Below are 15,068 nucleotides of genomic sequence, written 5' to 3' on the forward strand. Positions count from 1 at the left end.
CAGGGAGGTGAGGGCATGGAGCTCACATAGTCTGGCTGGGTCCTGCCCCATCACACACAGATGCTCAAAGGAAAAAACAACAAGAGCAAACAATTCCATGGAAGCCAAAAGCTTTTATTCAAATCCAGACTGTTATAGGTTTTAGAAACTTAAGTTTTTAGTGAATCTGAAGCTTTAATGATTCCACCCTAGACCAAATACTTTGAAAAAGGAATACCATGTCCCTTTGAGTGTAGCTATTTCAACACTTTCCTTGCCCAACTGGATCCCATCAGTGCTATCCACTTTAAACTCAGAGGGTGGGATTTTTTCTTTTTTTTCTTTTTTTTTTTTTGCGATACGCAAGCCTCTCACTGTTGTGGCCTCTCCCATTGTGGAGCACAGGCTCTGGACGCTCAGGCTCAGCGGCCATGGCTCACGGGTCCAGCCGCTCCGCGGCATGTGGGACCTTCCCGGACCGGGGCACAAACCCATGTCCCCTGCACGGGTGGGATTTTTAAACAACCAGGATAATTGGAGGGCAGTAGAGCCCCAGCTTCAGAGTGTAGACAGACTTAGAATCCTGTCACTTATTTGCTGTGTGACTTTGGACAAGCTGCCAACCTCTCCATAAAAAGATCATCATCTATGGTTTCATTTTCAGTGCAAATTTGAATCAATGCCATAAAAATAGGAGTCAAGTCCCAGTTTTTGTCTGAATGTGAAATAATACAAATTCCTTAGACACACCCCCCCCACGTTAATTTAAGGCTCCAATAATCTCCAGGCACAAAGGACCAAGAGGCCTGAAGCACCCATATGTGTCTAGACTGACAACTAGGGCAACCCCATGTGAGTAGGTAAACAGAAATACCCACCCTCCATTATCAAGGGTAGTCTTGAATGATTAGCTTTATTTTTTTTAATTTAAATTTATTTATTGATTGATTGCTGTGTTGGGCTCCCGTTGCTGCGTGAGGGCTTTCTCTAGTTACGGCGAGAGGGGGCTACGCTTTGTTGCGGTGCACAGGCTTCTCACTGCAATGGCTTCTCTTGTTGCACGGGCTCTAGGCTTGTGGGCTTCAGTAGTTGTGGCACACAGGCTCAGTAGTTGTGGCTCGCGGGCTCTAGAGCACAGGCTCAGTAGTTGTGGCGCATGCGCTTAGCTGCTCCGCGGCATGTGGGATCTTCCTGGGCCAGGGCTCTGACCTGTGTCCCCTGCACTGGCAAGCGGATTCTTAACCACTGTGCCACCAGGGAAGCCATTGAATGATTAGCTTTAAATGTCGCCAAGTCTTCAGGAACACAACCCGCTCAGAAAATATGGGAGCGTGGAATACATCCTACCCGGCTGGTGTAAAAAGTGGAGTTAAAATAAGGAAAGTAGCTGGCATGGAGTGGATCAGGAAAAACAATGGCTATTTGTATTAGTTCAGTGGCAGAGTATTAATTTAGAAATTTCTTGGATGTGGGTTTTGAAATATTGACAGGCCTGCCTGGGTGAGGGCAACCTGGTGTGACTCTTAAGACCTCCTATGGAGCGGGACTGAGGCTGCCAGAGTGGGAATCTGTTTTCGTTTTTTTTTTTGGAAGGCCACTGACTTTATTGATTTAAAAAAACTTTACAAGGACAGTGACTGTTCTGCCAGAAAGAGGACCAAATGGCGTAAAACAGACCCGAGGTGGAAGCAGGGGGCAGGTGAGGACAAGGCCAGGAATCACTCAGAAAAGCTGGTAACTGCTGTCACAAAACTGGCAGGGAAAGGCGAAGGGAGATGCATGCAAGGGAAAGAACTCCAAAAACGTTGAAAGGTGAGGGGAGAGAACTCCCCAAAGACCCTGGAGTACATGGGAGCTGCGCATGACAACAGCAATCTTTTCCTTTGTAGAGGATGGGGGAGGAGTCCTCACTTGGCTGCAAACTCTGGAGGCTTAGTGCTGGGGCTCGGGGTCGGGGGCTCCCCAGAGAGCATCACAAGAACACGTCGCACCACTCTCGAAGGCAACCGAAGCAATCCCACGACTGCTTGGCGTTGGCGCCGCACGTGTCCTTCAGCCATTCCCGGAAAAGATCTTCATCTTTCTTTAGCACCAGAAACTGACCAAGGACCACATAGGCCTTGTCAAAGTCCCTTTCCTCCAGCTTCTTGCCCAGGACTTCACCAATCCCGGCCAGGCTTCCGGCTGGCTTTTCCCCCATGGGCTCTGCCATGAAGTCTCTGTGCTTTTGGGAGGTTGTCATCTTGATCAGGCTTAATCTGGGAATCCTGTAGCTCTGGTTCCCGTAACGGCTTCTCCCACCGATCCCTCAACCCATTAGTGTTTTGTTTTGTTTTGTTGAAGTAACAACAGCTTTAGTGAGATAGAATTCACATACTATACAACTCTCCTAGGTGTATAATTAATTCAGGTGTTTGTAGTGTATTTAGAGAGCTGTGCAGCCACCACCATGGCCAATTTTGGACATTTTCATTTCTTCCCCCAAATCCCATACCCACTAACAGTCCCTGTTCCCTGTCCCCACAGCTGCTGGCAACCACTAATCTGCTTTCTGTCTCTATGGAGTGACCTATTCTGGACATTTCGTATAAATGGAATCAGACAATATGTGGCCTTTTGTGTCTGGCTTCTTTCACTCAACATATTGTTTTCAAGGTTCATTAAGATAGTGTGTGTCAGTGTGTAATTCCTTTTAATGGCTGAATAATATTCCATGGTAGGATATGCCACTTTTATTTATCCATTCATCAGTTGATGGACATTTTGAGTTGTTTCCAGAGGTGAAATGACACTTTATTGGACTAGTTCTTGGGCCAGTTAACCTCCTGTCTTGGCCTCCTCATCTGTAAAATGGGGTAATAGCTCCCAATCACAGGCAGGGCCAGGACTAGCCTACACAGACCCTTTGCTCGAATTAAGAAGTGCCTCTCTTGACAGACACCCGTCTCATCCCAGGGCAGGGGAGGCTTTGTTGCTAGAAGCAAATTTGGCCAGGGGTTCTTAGCCTGGATTTCAGCCCAGTGTTTTGTTTTGTTTTTTTTAACGTAGAATGCTTTAATTAATTAATTTATTTATTTATTAGTTTTGGCTGCATTGGGTCTTTGTTGCTGTGTGCGAACTTTCTCTAGTTGTGGCGAGCGGGGGTTACTCTTCATTGTGGAGCATGGGCTCTAGGTGCGCAGGCTTCAGTAGTTGTGGCATGCGGGCTCAGTTAGTTGAGGCACGTGGGCTCAGTAGTTGTGGCTTGTGGGCTCTAGAGCGCAGGCTCAGTAGTTGTGGTGCACGGGCTTAGTTGCTTCACAGCATGTGGGATCTTCCCGGACCAGGGCTCAAACCCGTGTCCCCTGCATTGGCAGGCGGATTCTTAACCACTGTGCCACCAGGGAAGTCCCCAGTGCTTTGATTTTAGCTTTATATTTTCCATTAAAAATACCATTTTCCAAAGTCATGTGTCAGCTCCTGTTTTCTCCCACCCCCTTCAATGAGGTTATGTCGAACACTTGCGATATAGATTCACTTGTTACTGTCTGCATTCCGTCCTAGGATCCCCCAATATCCCTCTTGATTTTTAAAAAAAATTGTGTACAATAAAGTTCACTCTTTTTTCTTTTTTTATAAATTTATTTATTTTTGGCTGCATTGGGTCTTCGTTGCTGCGCGCGGGCTTTCTCTAGTTGCAACAATTCGTTGCAGTGCGTGGGCTTCTCTTGTTGCAGAGCACGGGCTCTAGGCGTGCGGGCTTCAGTAGTTGTAGCACATGGGCTCAGTAGTTGTGGCTCACAGGCTCAGTAGTTGTGGTACATGGGCTTAGCTGCTTCACAGCATGTGGGATCTTCCCGGACCAGGGCTCGAACCTGTGTCCCCTGCATTGGCAGGCAGATTCTTAACCACTGCACCACCAGGGAAGCCCCAATAAAGTTCACTCTTGGTGAGGTTCTGTCAGTTTTGCAGATGCAGAGGGTCATGTATCCCCCTCCCCCACTATCAAAATGAACACTTAAAAATTCTTCCACATCCCCCCAGCCCCGTAGTTGACTCCTCCTTCTCCCTGCCCCTGCCCGACACTGATCTGCTGCCCCACGCTTTGTATGATACACACACTGGACAACTACAAGCATGGCTCCGCTCCTGGGGTTGTCAGGACATGTAAATGAATGCATGAGAAGCACTCAGGACGGAGCCTGGCACTCAGGAGCCTGGCACGTGAGTGCCCACCACATCAGAGCTGTTGTAACTATGAGACTGGGCTTTGTCCACCGTGGGGTGAGGGTGGGGATGCTGGACACCAAGCAAAGCACAACAGGCTGCCAAGGGTGTGAGTCAGCACTGCCGGTGGGGCACGTAAAAATGCCCAGCCCCAGTCTCACCCTAAACCTACTTGAAAGAGTCTTCCTGGTACAGGATGTATTTTTGGCTGCACTGCGAGGCATGAGGGACCTTACGTCCCCAACCAGGGATTGAACCCGCGCCCCCTGCAGTAGATGTGGAGAGTCTTAACCACTGGAGTGTCAGGGAAGTCCCAGGCAGGATGTTTAACAAGCCTTTCCTGGGATGGTGATGCTGAAGGTCCTGGGACATGCGCTGAGAAACTGCTTTGGGGTGACTTGTATAATGTGGATCAGAACGTGCTAGAGAAGTTCTGGTGACCCTGGGGGGGAAAGGGGACAAGAGGAGGTGTTCCATGGTGCCAGCTCTGGCTGAACCTGGGAACCCATTGTACCAGATGAAACAACCAAGAAAAATGGTACAAGGGTGGAAGTCTCAGATAAGGGCCACCTGGACTCCCTACCACCGACCCGCTCCTGAGCCCTGGGGTCTCAGCCTTCTCATCTCAGAGGTTCCCTGTAGCTCTGCTCAAATGCTATATAGTTTTGATGTGTATTTCCTCCAAATGTTATTATTACAGTATTATATGCACATGATTCAAAAAAAATTCAAACAGTACAGCAGGAATTGACACACTTTCCATTAAGGGCCGGATAGTAAGTACTTTTGGCTTTGCGGGCCATATGACCTCTGGTCTTTATTGCAGCTTCTAATCCTGCCTTTATAGGGTGAAAGCAGCCATAGACAATACATACATGAATGAATGCTGTGTTCCAATAAAACTTATTTTTTTTAATATGCAAAGTTAAAAAAAAATTATTGGCATACAGTTGATCTACAATGTTGTGTTAGTTTCAGGTGACAGCAAAGTGAATCAGTTAACATATACATATACCCACTCTTTTTTAGATTCTTTTCCCACATAGGCCATTACAGAGTATTGAGTAGAGTTCCCTGTGCTATACAGTAGGTCCTTATTAGTTATCTATTTTATATATAATAGTGTGTATATGTCAATCCCAATCTCCCAATTTATCCCTCCCCTACTTTACCCCCTGCAATAAAAGTTATGTTTACCAACAAGTGCTTCCATATTTGGTCCACGGGCCATAGTTTACTAATTCCTGTGGAAAAGTCAAGTCAAAAGTAGACACAGAATCCCACCCCCCACTTCCTCCAAGGAAACCACTGTTAATTTTCTTGTGCACAGTATTGTGGCTAAACGCACAAAAGTCGTTACATGAAGGCGAAATAAAACAAGCCAGGTAACATCATAAGTTCAAGGGAAACCGAAAAAGCCCAAACCACTTTCCACCCTCTTCGATGCCTTGAATGTAATAGAGATACAAACGTATTTGTTTTTGAATTGATAAAGCAAATCAGAGTCGATAAGTAACAATAGAAATGATCTAACATAAATGGCTCCTATGTTTAGGGTAATGACCAACTTAGTAGGTGTTCCAGAAATGTTTGTGGCATCGTTTGATTAAAAAAAAAAAAAAAACACGACTCCGGAATGACAGTCATTCTCCTAGAGAATCAGGGCAGTTCAATTTAAATTTGGCCCAGTTAATTAAATGCAACATTTGAAGCAGGGCTATAGCAATCATGTAGACTTATTAATTGAAGATTTGTTTTCTCTGCCCTCTTCTTTTGAATTTCTACTCTTAGAGTATCTAAGAATTTAATTCTGTCTTAGTTGTATTTTACCACTGCCCTCTTGCACTCATTTTCTTGGGAAGTTACTTCAAGTCAATAGCAGAATTAACCTCTGAATAATAATAAATGAAAAACAAGTACAAAGTGGTTAAATTAGGACTCGGGTAAAAGGTCACTTTTTCTCTAGGCCTTGATTTTTCTTATTGTGAGAAAAAATATCTCAGTAACACCAAATCCTGAAACACATTGCTCTTTGCCACTTAAAAATACTATTTTTGATGTTTAAAGAAATTCAAAAGGCTCTCTCAAAATGTAGATACTTGAAGTATAGACAAGAATTCCCAGGGGCTTCCCTGGTGGCGTATGGTTAAGAATCCGCCTGCCAATGCAGGGGACACAATTCGAGCCCTGGTCCGGGAAGATCTCACATGCCACGGAGCAACTAAGCCCGTGCGCCAGAACTACTGAGCCTGTGCTCTAGAGCCCGCAAGCCACAACTGCTGAGCCCGTGTGCCACAACTACTGAAGCCCACGTGCCTAGAGCCATGCTCTGCAACAAGAGAAGCCACCGCAATAAGAAGCCCTGCACTGCAACAAAGAGTAGCCCCCACTCACCGCAACTAGAGAAAGCGCACGCACAGCAACAAAGACCCAACACAGCCAAAAATAAATAAATAAATAAATAATAAATTTATTTAAAAAAAAGAATTCCCTTTCTGCTTTACTTTGGTAGACATGCCGGGGAGGAGCAGAGATTATTTGTGAATAAAAACTGCTTTCTAAAGAAATATGGTAGTTATTAATATAGGATATCTTTCTGTATTAAGTCTTTGGAGGTTCTGGACTATTTAAAGAAAAAAAAGAGGTAGAACACTCACCAGGGTGCCTGGCATGTAGTAAATGCTTAATAAACGTTGTCCCTTTTTTGTGTGTAATTTTCTTTAACACGAAAGGGACCTTGGTGTTCTCAGGCTGGTTTGTTGCCCTCAGAACCTGAGACTCTTTCCCTATCAACCTTGATATCAAATGCCATTATTTTAATTAATTTAAATTCCCTGAGTTCCCATCTGGCAGATGAAATCCAGTTGCTGCTTGCAACAGTTACTGCACTCCTAACAGTGGTGCAAGAAATCTGCCTATTGCCACCACGTGTATTCGTTGATTCAATCAAAATATTTCCTGAGCAAGGGCTATGGAAGGAAAGAACTACTTCCTGACCGGCCGTAGAGCCCCGTAGCTTAGCTGTGTTCTGTGTCTAAGAGTCCTAAGAGATGGGAGAGAGGGGTTCTGAGAGAGGGCATTTCCAGCTGGAAGGATGAGCCAGCGTCATCAGCCAGGGGACCCAGATTACTGCCTTAAAGCAAGATTTCTTTTTTTCTGCCTCCATCCAGACCTTGAGTATGTGGGCCAGGAAAGGTGTTTGGCCGATATTTGTTGAAAGAATGAATGAATGACTAAGTGTGAGGTTAAATGAATTTTACTTTTAACACATAGATATTCTCCACCCTCATTTTCAAATGTCTTTGAAAATAATTTTCCAAGTCAGCAGTTTATTTTTAGGCTTATTATTAGAAAAGTAAGTTGAGTCATTGAACAACTCAGTGCCAGTTCTAGAAGCATTTTTGTTTGTCACAGTTGCTATAGGAATCCAGTGGGTAGACCAGGGATGCAGCTAAACATCCTACAGTGCACAGGACAGCCCTAAATGGCAGTGGTGCTGAACCCATCCAAAGCCAGGAGCTCCCTGTCCTTGGGAGGCAGCTCTTAGGCTTGACTTCTGAGACAGGCAGAGCTAAGTGTGAATCCCATTTTCACCATCTTCTCACCATGCCTCAGTTTCCCCATCTGTAAAATGAGAACAATAATACCTTCTAACAGAATGTAAAGCATGGCATAGTGGTTAGAGGCATATGCTATGGGATGAGAGGATACTCTGGCTCAAATCTTTACCTTGTTATTCTTTTTATTATAGTAAAGTACATAAAATAAAATTTACCATTGATGACATGTCATCCATTCACCATGTTATGCAATCATCACCACTATTTCCGGAATATTTTCATTACCCCACTCCCCCAAACCCTGTATCCATTAAGTAGCCACTCTCTCTACCCCCATAACCAGCCCCTGGCAACCACTAATCTGTTTTCTGTGTCTGGGTTTGACCATTCTGCATATTTTGTATAAATGGAATCACACAACATGTGGCCTTTTGTGGCTGGCTTCTTTAACTCAGTGTTAATGTTTTCAAGGTTTATTCGTTTCATAGCAGGTATCAGCGCTTCCTTTTTAGTGGCTGTGTAATATTCCATTGTAGGATATACCACCTTTGGTTAACCTATTCATCTGTCCATAGACATCTGGGTTGTTTCCACCTTTTAGCTATTGTGCTTTGTGCTGTTATGAACATTTGTGTACAAGCTTTTGAGAACCTGTTTTCCATTCTGTTGGGTACATAGCTGGGTCACTCATCTGCTAAGTCTATGCTTAACCTATATTAAGAAACCCTTCCCTTGTTTTTATTACCTCTGAGACTTTGCGCACCTGCCCTCTTTGCGCCTTGGTATCCTCCCCTGTAAAGAGGGGTGCATGACAGTTTTAGATCACAGGGCAGTTGAGAGGATTAAACAAATGAGTTGCTGTACGCCCTTGGCCCCGTGCCTGCCACAAGGAAGCGCTCAGTAAACACGAGAAATTACTACCGTTCTTACCTGGTTGTGGGGATTCAGATACTCAACATAAAGCATGTTACCTGGCTCTTTGAGGAGTGCTTATTATTTGGTTTACAATTCGTGCTAAGAAAATTCTGTCAAGAATGTGCACTATGTGACAAACTTCTAGCCTGATATTAGCCAAATACAGAGTTCATTGCCCTTTAAATTTATGTGTTTATTTATTTTTGGCTGTGTTGGGTCTTCATTGCTGCACGTGGGCTTTCTCTAGTTGCAGCGAGCTGGGGCTACTCTTTGTTGTGGTGCGCGGGCTTCTCACTGCAGTGGCTTCTCTTTGTTGTGGAGCACGGGCTCTAGGCGCATGGGTTTCAGTAGTTGTGGCACGCGGGCTCAGTAGTTGTGGCACATGGGCTCTAGAGCGCAGGCTCAGTAATTGTGGCGCACGGGCTTAGTTGCTCTGTGGCATGTAGGATCTTCTCGGACCAGAGCTCGAACCCGTGTCCCCTGCATTGGCAGGTGGATTCTTAACCACTGCGCCACCAGGGAAGTCCCTGAGCTGTTTTTTAAAAAAGTAAACAAGACCCCAGTATCTACAGCACACCTGGCTAACCATGAGCAGTCATTCTAGAAAAGACCTTGCTTTAAGGACATTAAGGTTTTGCCGGCTCACAGCCCAGAAGAATGTTGGCCACTTGACCTAATTAGCCACCCCTGTGGTCATTTTTGCCATTTGTTTAACCTCAGGCAGCCCCATTCCTGTCCATGGCACATAGTGGGTGCTCAGCCTAGGAATCGTTTTGAGTGAAACAATGGTGGGTCAGGAATGGGGAAGGCCTGGGGTCTCATCTCATTCTCTCTCTTACAAGAACCATCTCACAATTTCCAGATGGGAAAGTAGCTCCTTAACAGCCACTTTAGGTAGAAACTGCCCCCCCCCCATTTCCCTGATAAGAATGTCGAGTTCAAAGAGGTTAAGTCAATTTCCCAAGTTCAAGTTTGCAGGACCCCTCTATGGAACCTGGATCATCTGGTTTGCATCCTAAAGCCTCTTACCCTCCCAAACGGTTTACAGCGGCATGACCTTGGACAAATGCCTTATCTCTAAGCCCACATCCTCACTAACCTTGTGGTTGGGGGGTTAGGTTGTCTTTCCAGGTATGGATTATAACTTAGTTATACTGGAAAAAAAGTGCCTCTGATTCCCATTTCCATTAAGTTATTTTAGACCCTGACCAAAACATAGCTTCCAGGTAGATAAATATTTTGGGTCTCAAGAAGAAAAACGAACCGGCTGTTTATGCCGAGTCATGGCATGGGCCCTGGGAGCAGCAAAATATGTTTTGCTCAGAGAGTAATGATAGGGTGGCGCCCCTCCCTACTTGGCTCTACCTAATGACAAGGCAGATGGTCCAGTGGTTCTTGTCTCCCCAGTTTTCTGTCTCTTTCTTTGGTCACTGGTTTTGGAACCAGGGTAGGGGTTGTGAAATTTCTAAAAATTAGCAGTGATCAGGAATAGTGCCCTAGGGGCTTCCCTGGTGGTGCAGTGGTTGACAGTCTGCCTGCCAATGCAGGGGACACGGGTTCGAACCCTGGTGCGGGAGTATCCCACATGCCGCGGAGCAACTAGGCCCATGCACCACAACTACTGAGCCTGTGCTCTAGGGCCTGCGAGCCACAACTACTGAAGCCCGCGTGCCTAGAGCCCATGCTCTGCAACAAGAGAAGCCACCACAATGAGAAGCCTGCGCAAAGCAACGAAGACCCAATGCAGCCAAAAATAAACAAATAAATAAATAAATTTATATAAAAAAGAAATAGTGCCCTAAATCCTCTTGCCCTTTGGAGTTCTCTAACAGATCCTTTGAGGCATCTTGGCATTAAACCTCCCAGGAAGTAGGCATTACGCAGCTGATACACTTCTGCAGAGTTCTTCCCCAAGTACCCCTTCTGTGTGCAAATGGTTGGTTTTTTAAAAAATTAATTAATTAATTAATTAATTTTGGCAGCATTGGGTCTTTGTTGCTGCACACGGGCTTTCTTTAGTTGCGTCGAGTGGGGGCCACTCTTCATTGCGGTGCGCAGGCTTCTCATTGCGGTGGCTTCTCTTGTTGCGGAGCATGGGCTCTAGGCGTGCAGGCTTCAGTAGTTGTGGCTCGCGGGCTCTAGAGCGCAGGCTCTGTAGTTGTGTTGCGCGGGCTTATTTGCTCCGGGGCATGTGGGATCTTCCCGGACCAGGGCTCGAACGCATGTCCCCTGCATTGGCAGGCAGATTCTTAACCACTGCGCCACCAGGGAAGCCCGCAAATGGGTTTTATAATTCCACCAGGGGAAGAAGAAAACAGGCTAGCACAACCCTCTGGAATAATTGAGTCTGGGCCTTCTTGGTAGGCCTCAAAGTGCACTGGTCTTGCCCTTTTTTCTGGCCACCTGGCTTGAGGGATCCTAGTTCCCCCACCAGGGATTGAACCCCGGGCCCTCGGCAGTGAAAGCGCGGAGTCGCAACCACTGGACCACCAGGGGATTCCCGGTCTTGCTTTTCTAGTAGCCGTGGTGGCCTAGGAATAACTTCTCCACCTGTCATCCACTCCTCCTTGAAAGATGGGCAAGGCAGGAAAAGAGAAAATAAGTGCTGTTATTGAATCCCTATGAAAATCCATCTGAGAAGCCTTTAAAGCACGCAGGCACTCTTTTCTACCTTTATATCCCAGACAGCCCCTAGCTCCTAGCAAGCAGTTAGCATCAGCTGAGGTGAAAGCGTTCATTCAACCTTTATTGAGCATCTGCTATGTGCCAGGCACTGTGCTAGGTGCTGAGGACAGAACTGTGAGAAAGACAGTTTCTCTCATCAAGATGCTTGTAGGAGGGGACACATTAGTTATGCATGTTCATTTTTTATTGCTGTGCAATAAGTTATCACAAACTTAGAGGTGGAAAACAGCACCCATGTATGATCTCATAGTTTTGTAGATCAAAAGACCAAGCCAGCTCCAGTGGGCTCTCCTCTTGGGCTTCACCAGGCCAAAGCCAAGGGGTGGGCTCTCTGACAGCTCCAGGGAAGGGCCACCTCATTCAGACTGGCAGAATTTAGTTTTGAGGCCCCCGTTTTCAGGCTGGTGGCTGCGAATGCCCCCTTAGCCTGTAGGGGCTACTCTCAGATCCTTCCACGTGGCTCCCTACATCCCAATAACAGAGAACCTCCTCTCATCTGTCACATCTCTGCCTTCCTCTTCTGCTACCAGAGAAAACTCCGCTGTTAAAAGACCAATATGATTAGGTTGGGCCAAACCAGATGGTCTCTCTACTTAAACTCAACTGATTACCAACCTTAATTTCATCAGCGTAATAGAATGCAATCGTAGGAGTAGGATCTAGGTTGAAGGTCCCTTGTAGAACTCTGCATACTATGCTATGTAAACAGTTATTCAAAATGTGGTCCAGTGGTTAGGACCCGGGACTTTCACTGCCGAGGACCGAGGTTTGATCCCTAGTCCGGGAACTGAGATCCCACAAGCTGCACTGAGAGAGAGAAAGAAAGAAAGAGAGAGAGAGAGTGAGAGAGAGAGAGTGAGAGAAAGAAAAAGAAAAGAAACTAAATGAAAGAGAAAGAAAATGCTGGTAAGTACTATGAAAAAGTAAACCAGGTCCCAGGATGGAGTGACTGGGTGGATGGGTGAGGGGCCTATACTTGAGACAGTCTGCTTTGCTGGTCCCTCTTTGTATCAGCCTCTGACTATGGCCCAAATCTGCTCTATCCCCACCTCCCTAGGTGGCCTCCAGGCTCTCATACCATCTCCACACATCTTTACCTCTAGCCCAGACTCCTGTTGAACTAACTCCTTACCACCTCTGTATGGATAATGTCTAACAGGCATCTCAAATGTAATACAGTCCAAAAAAAGCAAAAATACAAATGAAAACAACAACCCCCCCCAAACTCCCCAAAATGAAGCCAAAAGAAACTTACTCTTAATTTTACTTCCAAACCTGTGCTGCCCCCAGACTTCTCCCCCATGTTAGTAACTGGCACCATCATTCACCCAGTTGCTCAAGCCAGAAATCTGAGAGCGATGCTTGATTCTTCTCTCTTCCCTCCCATTCAGTTCCAGGCTCTCAGCAATTTGACCTGCCTACATACTAACCCGTTTGCTCCATCTCCACCCCCAACCCCACCCCCAGTCCATCTCCAACTCTCATCTAGAGTATGAACAGCTTCCACTCTGGTCTTCCTCACTCATTCTCATCTTTTAAAAAGAATTAGTTGGTGACTTCCCTGGTGGCGCAGTGGTTAAGAATCCGCCTGCCAATGCAGGGGACACAGGTTTGAGCCCTGGTCCGGGAAGATCCCATATGCCACAGAGCAACTAAGCCCGTGCACCACAACTACTGAACCTGAGCTCCAGGGCCTGCACGCCACAACTGCTGAGCCTGCATGCCACAAGTACTGAAGCCCGTGCGCCTACAGCCTGTGCTCCGCAACAAGAGAAGCCACCGCAATGAGAACCCTGCACACCGCAATGAAGAGTAGTCCCCACTGGCCACAACTAGAGAGAGCCCGCGCACAACAATGAAGACCCAATGCAGCCAAAATTAAATAAATTAATAATTTATAAAAAAACAAAACAAATTAATTGTATTGACATCTGACACATACCACATAATTTACCCATTTAAAGTGCACAGTTCAATAGTTTTTAGTATATACACCGAGTTGTGCAACCATCACCAGAATCAGATTTAGGATATTTTCATCACCCCCAAAAGAAATCCTGTACTTACTAGCAGTCACTCCCAAACCCTTAACCGTCCAGTCCTTAATCTATCTTACATCTCTATAGGTTGATTTTCCTGTTCTGGACACTTCATGTAATTGGAATCATACACTATAAGATCTTTTCTGTCTGGCTTCTTTTACTCAGCACAGTGTTTTCAAGCCTCATCCATTCTTCATTGCCAAACAGTATTTTATTGTATTGGGTGTACAACATTTAATTTATCCATCGTGCGAGGTATTCTTTTTACTCTTATTCTTTTTAATTCCCTGGTTGGTTTTGAACCTAGTGATGAAGATAAGGTTGGCCAGTGTGGAACCCGATAGGCACCTTTATCACTCCCTGTCACCCCTTCCTTTGCCAGAGCAGTCCTTTCTGCCCTCCCCCAAGTCTCTAGAGAGCTGGAGAGAAGGATTCCTTTGCATTTGAGAACTGTTCATTAGCATTTGTGAGAATCTGTGTGAATAACAACACCTCTTCAGAATCTGGGGGTGACCCAGGGGCTGGGATTGATTCCTGGTGAAGTAGCTCCTTCCCTCTTGTCTGCTCACTGCTTTGGTCCAGCAAGAAATTCACTGATGGGAAACATTTAAGTGTATGAAATGCTGGGGGGGGGGGGCGGAAGGGAGCGGAATCATAGTCACACTTGAATCATACATTCATTCAACAAATACGTATTGAGTACTTGCTATGTCCCAGGCATTTGGGATACCACAGTGCACAAAACATTCTTTTCTGGACGGGGAGACAGACAGTGAATAAAGTGGAGAAAACTGGAGAAAAATGCAGGGACAGGAGATAGGGAGATAGAAAGTGGGACACGAATCACAATTTCTTGGTCATTTGGGGGCAAAATTATATTCTCCCTTGAGACGGTCACTTAGAGGTGCACCTATGTAGAGATGTGTATCCTTTTCTTCCATTCTCTTCTTTATCCACATTGCCTTGGTTCTCATCAAAAAGTTGAGACCCCAATCACCGGTCTCTCAAGGATCGGGAATGAGGGAGGCCCTGGGTGAAGGATCTTAGCCAGACTGGGCTGATATGAAGGGGATAAATTAATGCCAAAGGAAGAGCTATTTGGGTTGGTTTTGAGGGACCAAAACCTGGTTTCTGGTTTGGGCTATAGTGAGAAAAGAAGTTCTCGTACGCGAGGTACTGGGTGAATAAATTACAGATCTATTAAAGGGGGTAAATAACAGTGCCAGCAAGTGCTGATCCGCGCTGGCCGCTCGCTCCGATCCGGGCCCTCTTCTCCGGAGTCCACGGGCGATATCAGCTACCGGCCCGAGGTCACCCGTCTGCGGGCAGGGTTTCTGCCCCTACCACTGGCGGCCGCAGGGGCTTTCTGGGTGACCAAATGCCCGGCATGGGGCATTTGCCGGGCCACTCGCCCCCTAGGGCTGGGGCACCCAGTCGCCCACATCGGAGCGCCCCCGGGCCCGGCCGCGAGGCTCCGGGCGGGCACCGAGGACGGGCACCCGGCGAGAGGCCGAGGCGGGCCGGGCGAGGGGCACGGGGGGCGCGGCGCTGCGGGCCGCGGGCGGGCAGGCGGGCGGACCCAGGAGGCGGCGGCGGCGGCGGCGGTGGGCGGGGCGCTCCCTGCTCCGCCTCTCCGCACCGCCTTCCCGCTCCCGCTCCTCCCTCCGGCTCGGCGCCTGCC

General features: G+C 46.8%; 1 pseudogene across 1 annotated transcript; it reads right to left on the bottom strand.

Moving 5' to 3' along the window:
* Positions 1-911: 911 nt before the first annotated feature.
* LOC149747415 (barrier-to-autointegration factor pseudogene) lies at positions 912-14,807 on the bottom strand (annotated as a pseudogene). Its single transcript, XR_016387828.1, has 2 exons — positions 12,601-14,807; positions 912-7,809 (listed from the first exon to the last, which is right to left on the bottom strand). The product of XR_016387828.1 is annotated as a barrier-to-autointegration factor pseudogene (transcript).
* Positions 14,808-15,068: the final 261 nt, after the last annotated feature.

This window comes from Delphinapterus leucas, chromosome 15 (assembly GCF_059928025.1).
Source record: "Delphinapterus leucas isolate spDelLeu-1000000601 "Yukka" chromosome 15, BTC_Dleu_Yukka2, whole genome shotgun sequence".
Lineage (NCBI taxonomy): Eukaryota > Metazoa > Chordata > Mammalia > Artiodactyla > Monodontidae > Delphinapterus > Delphinapterus leucas.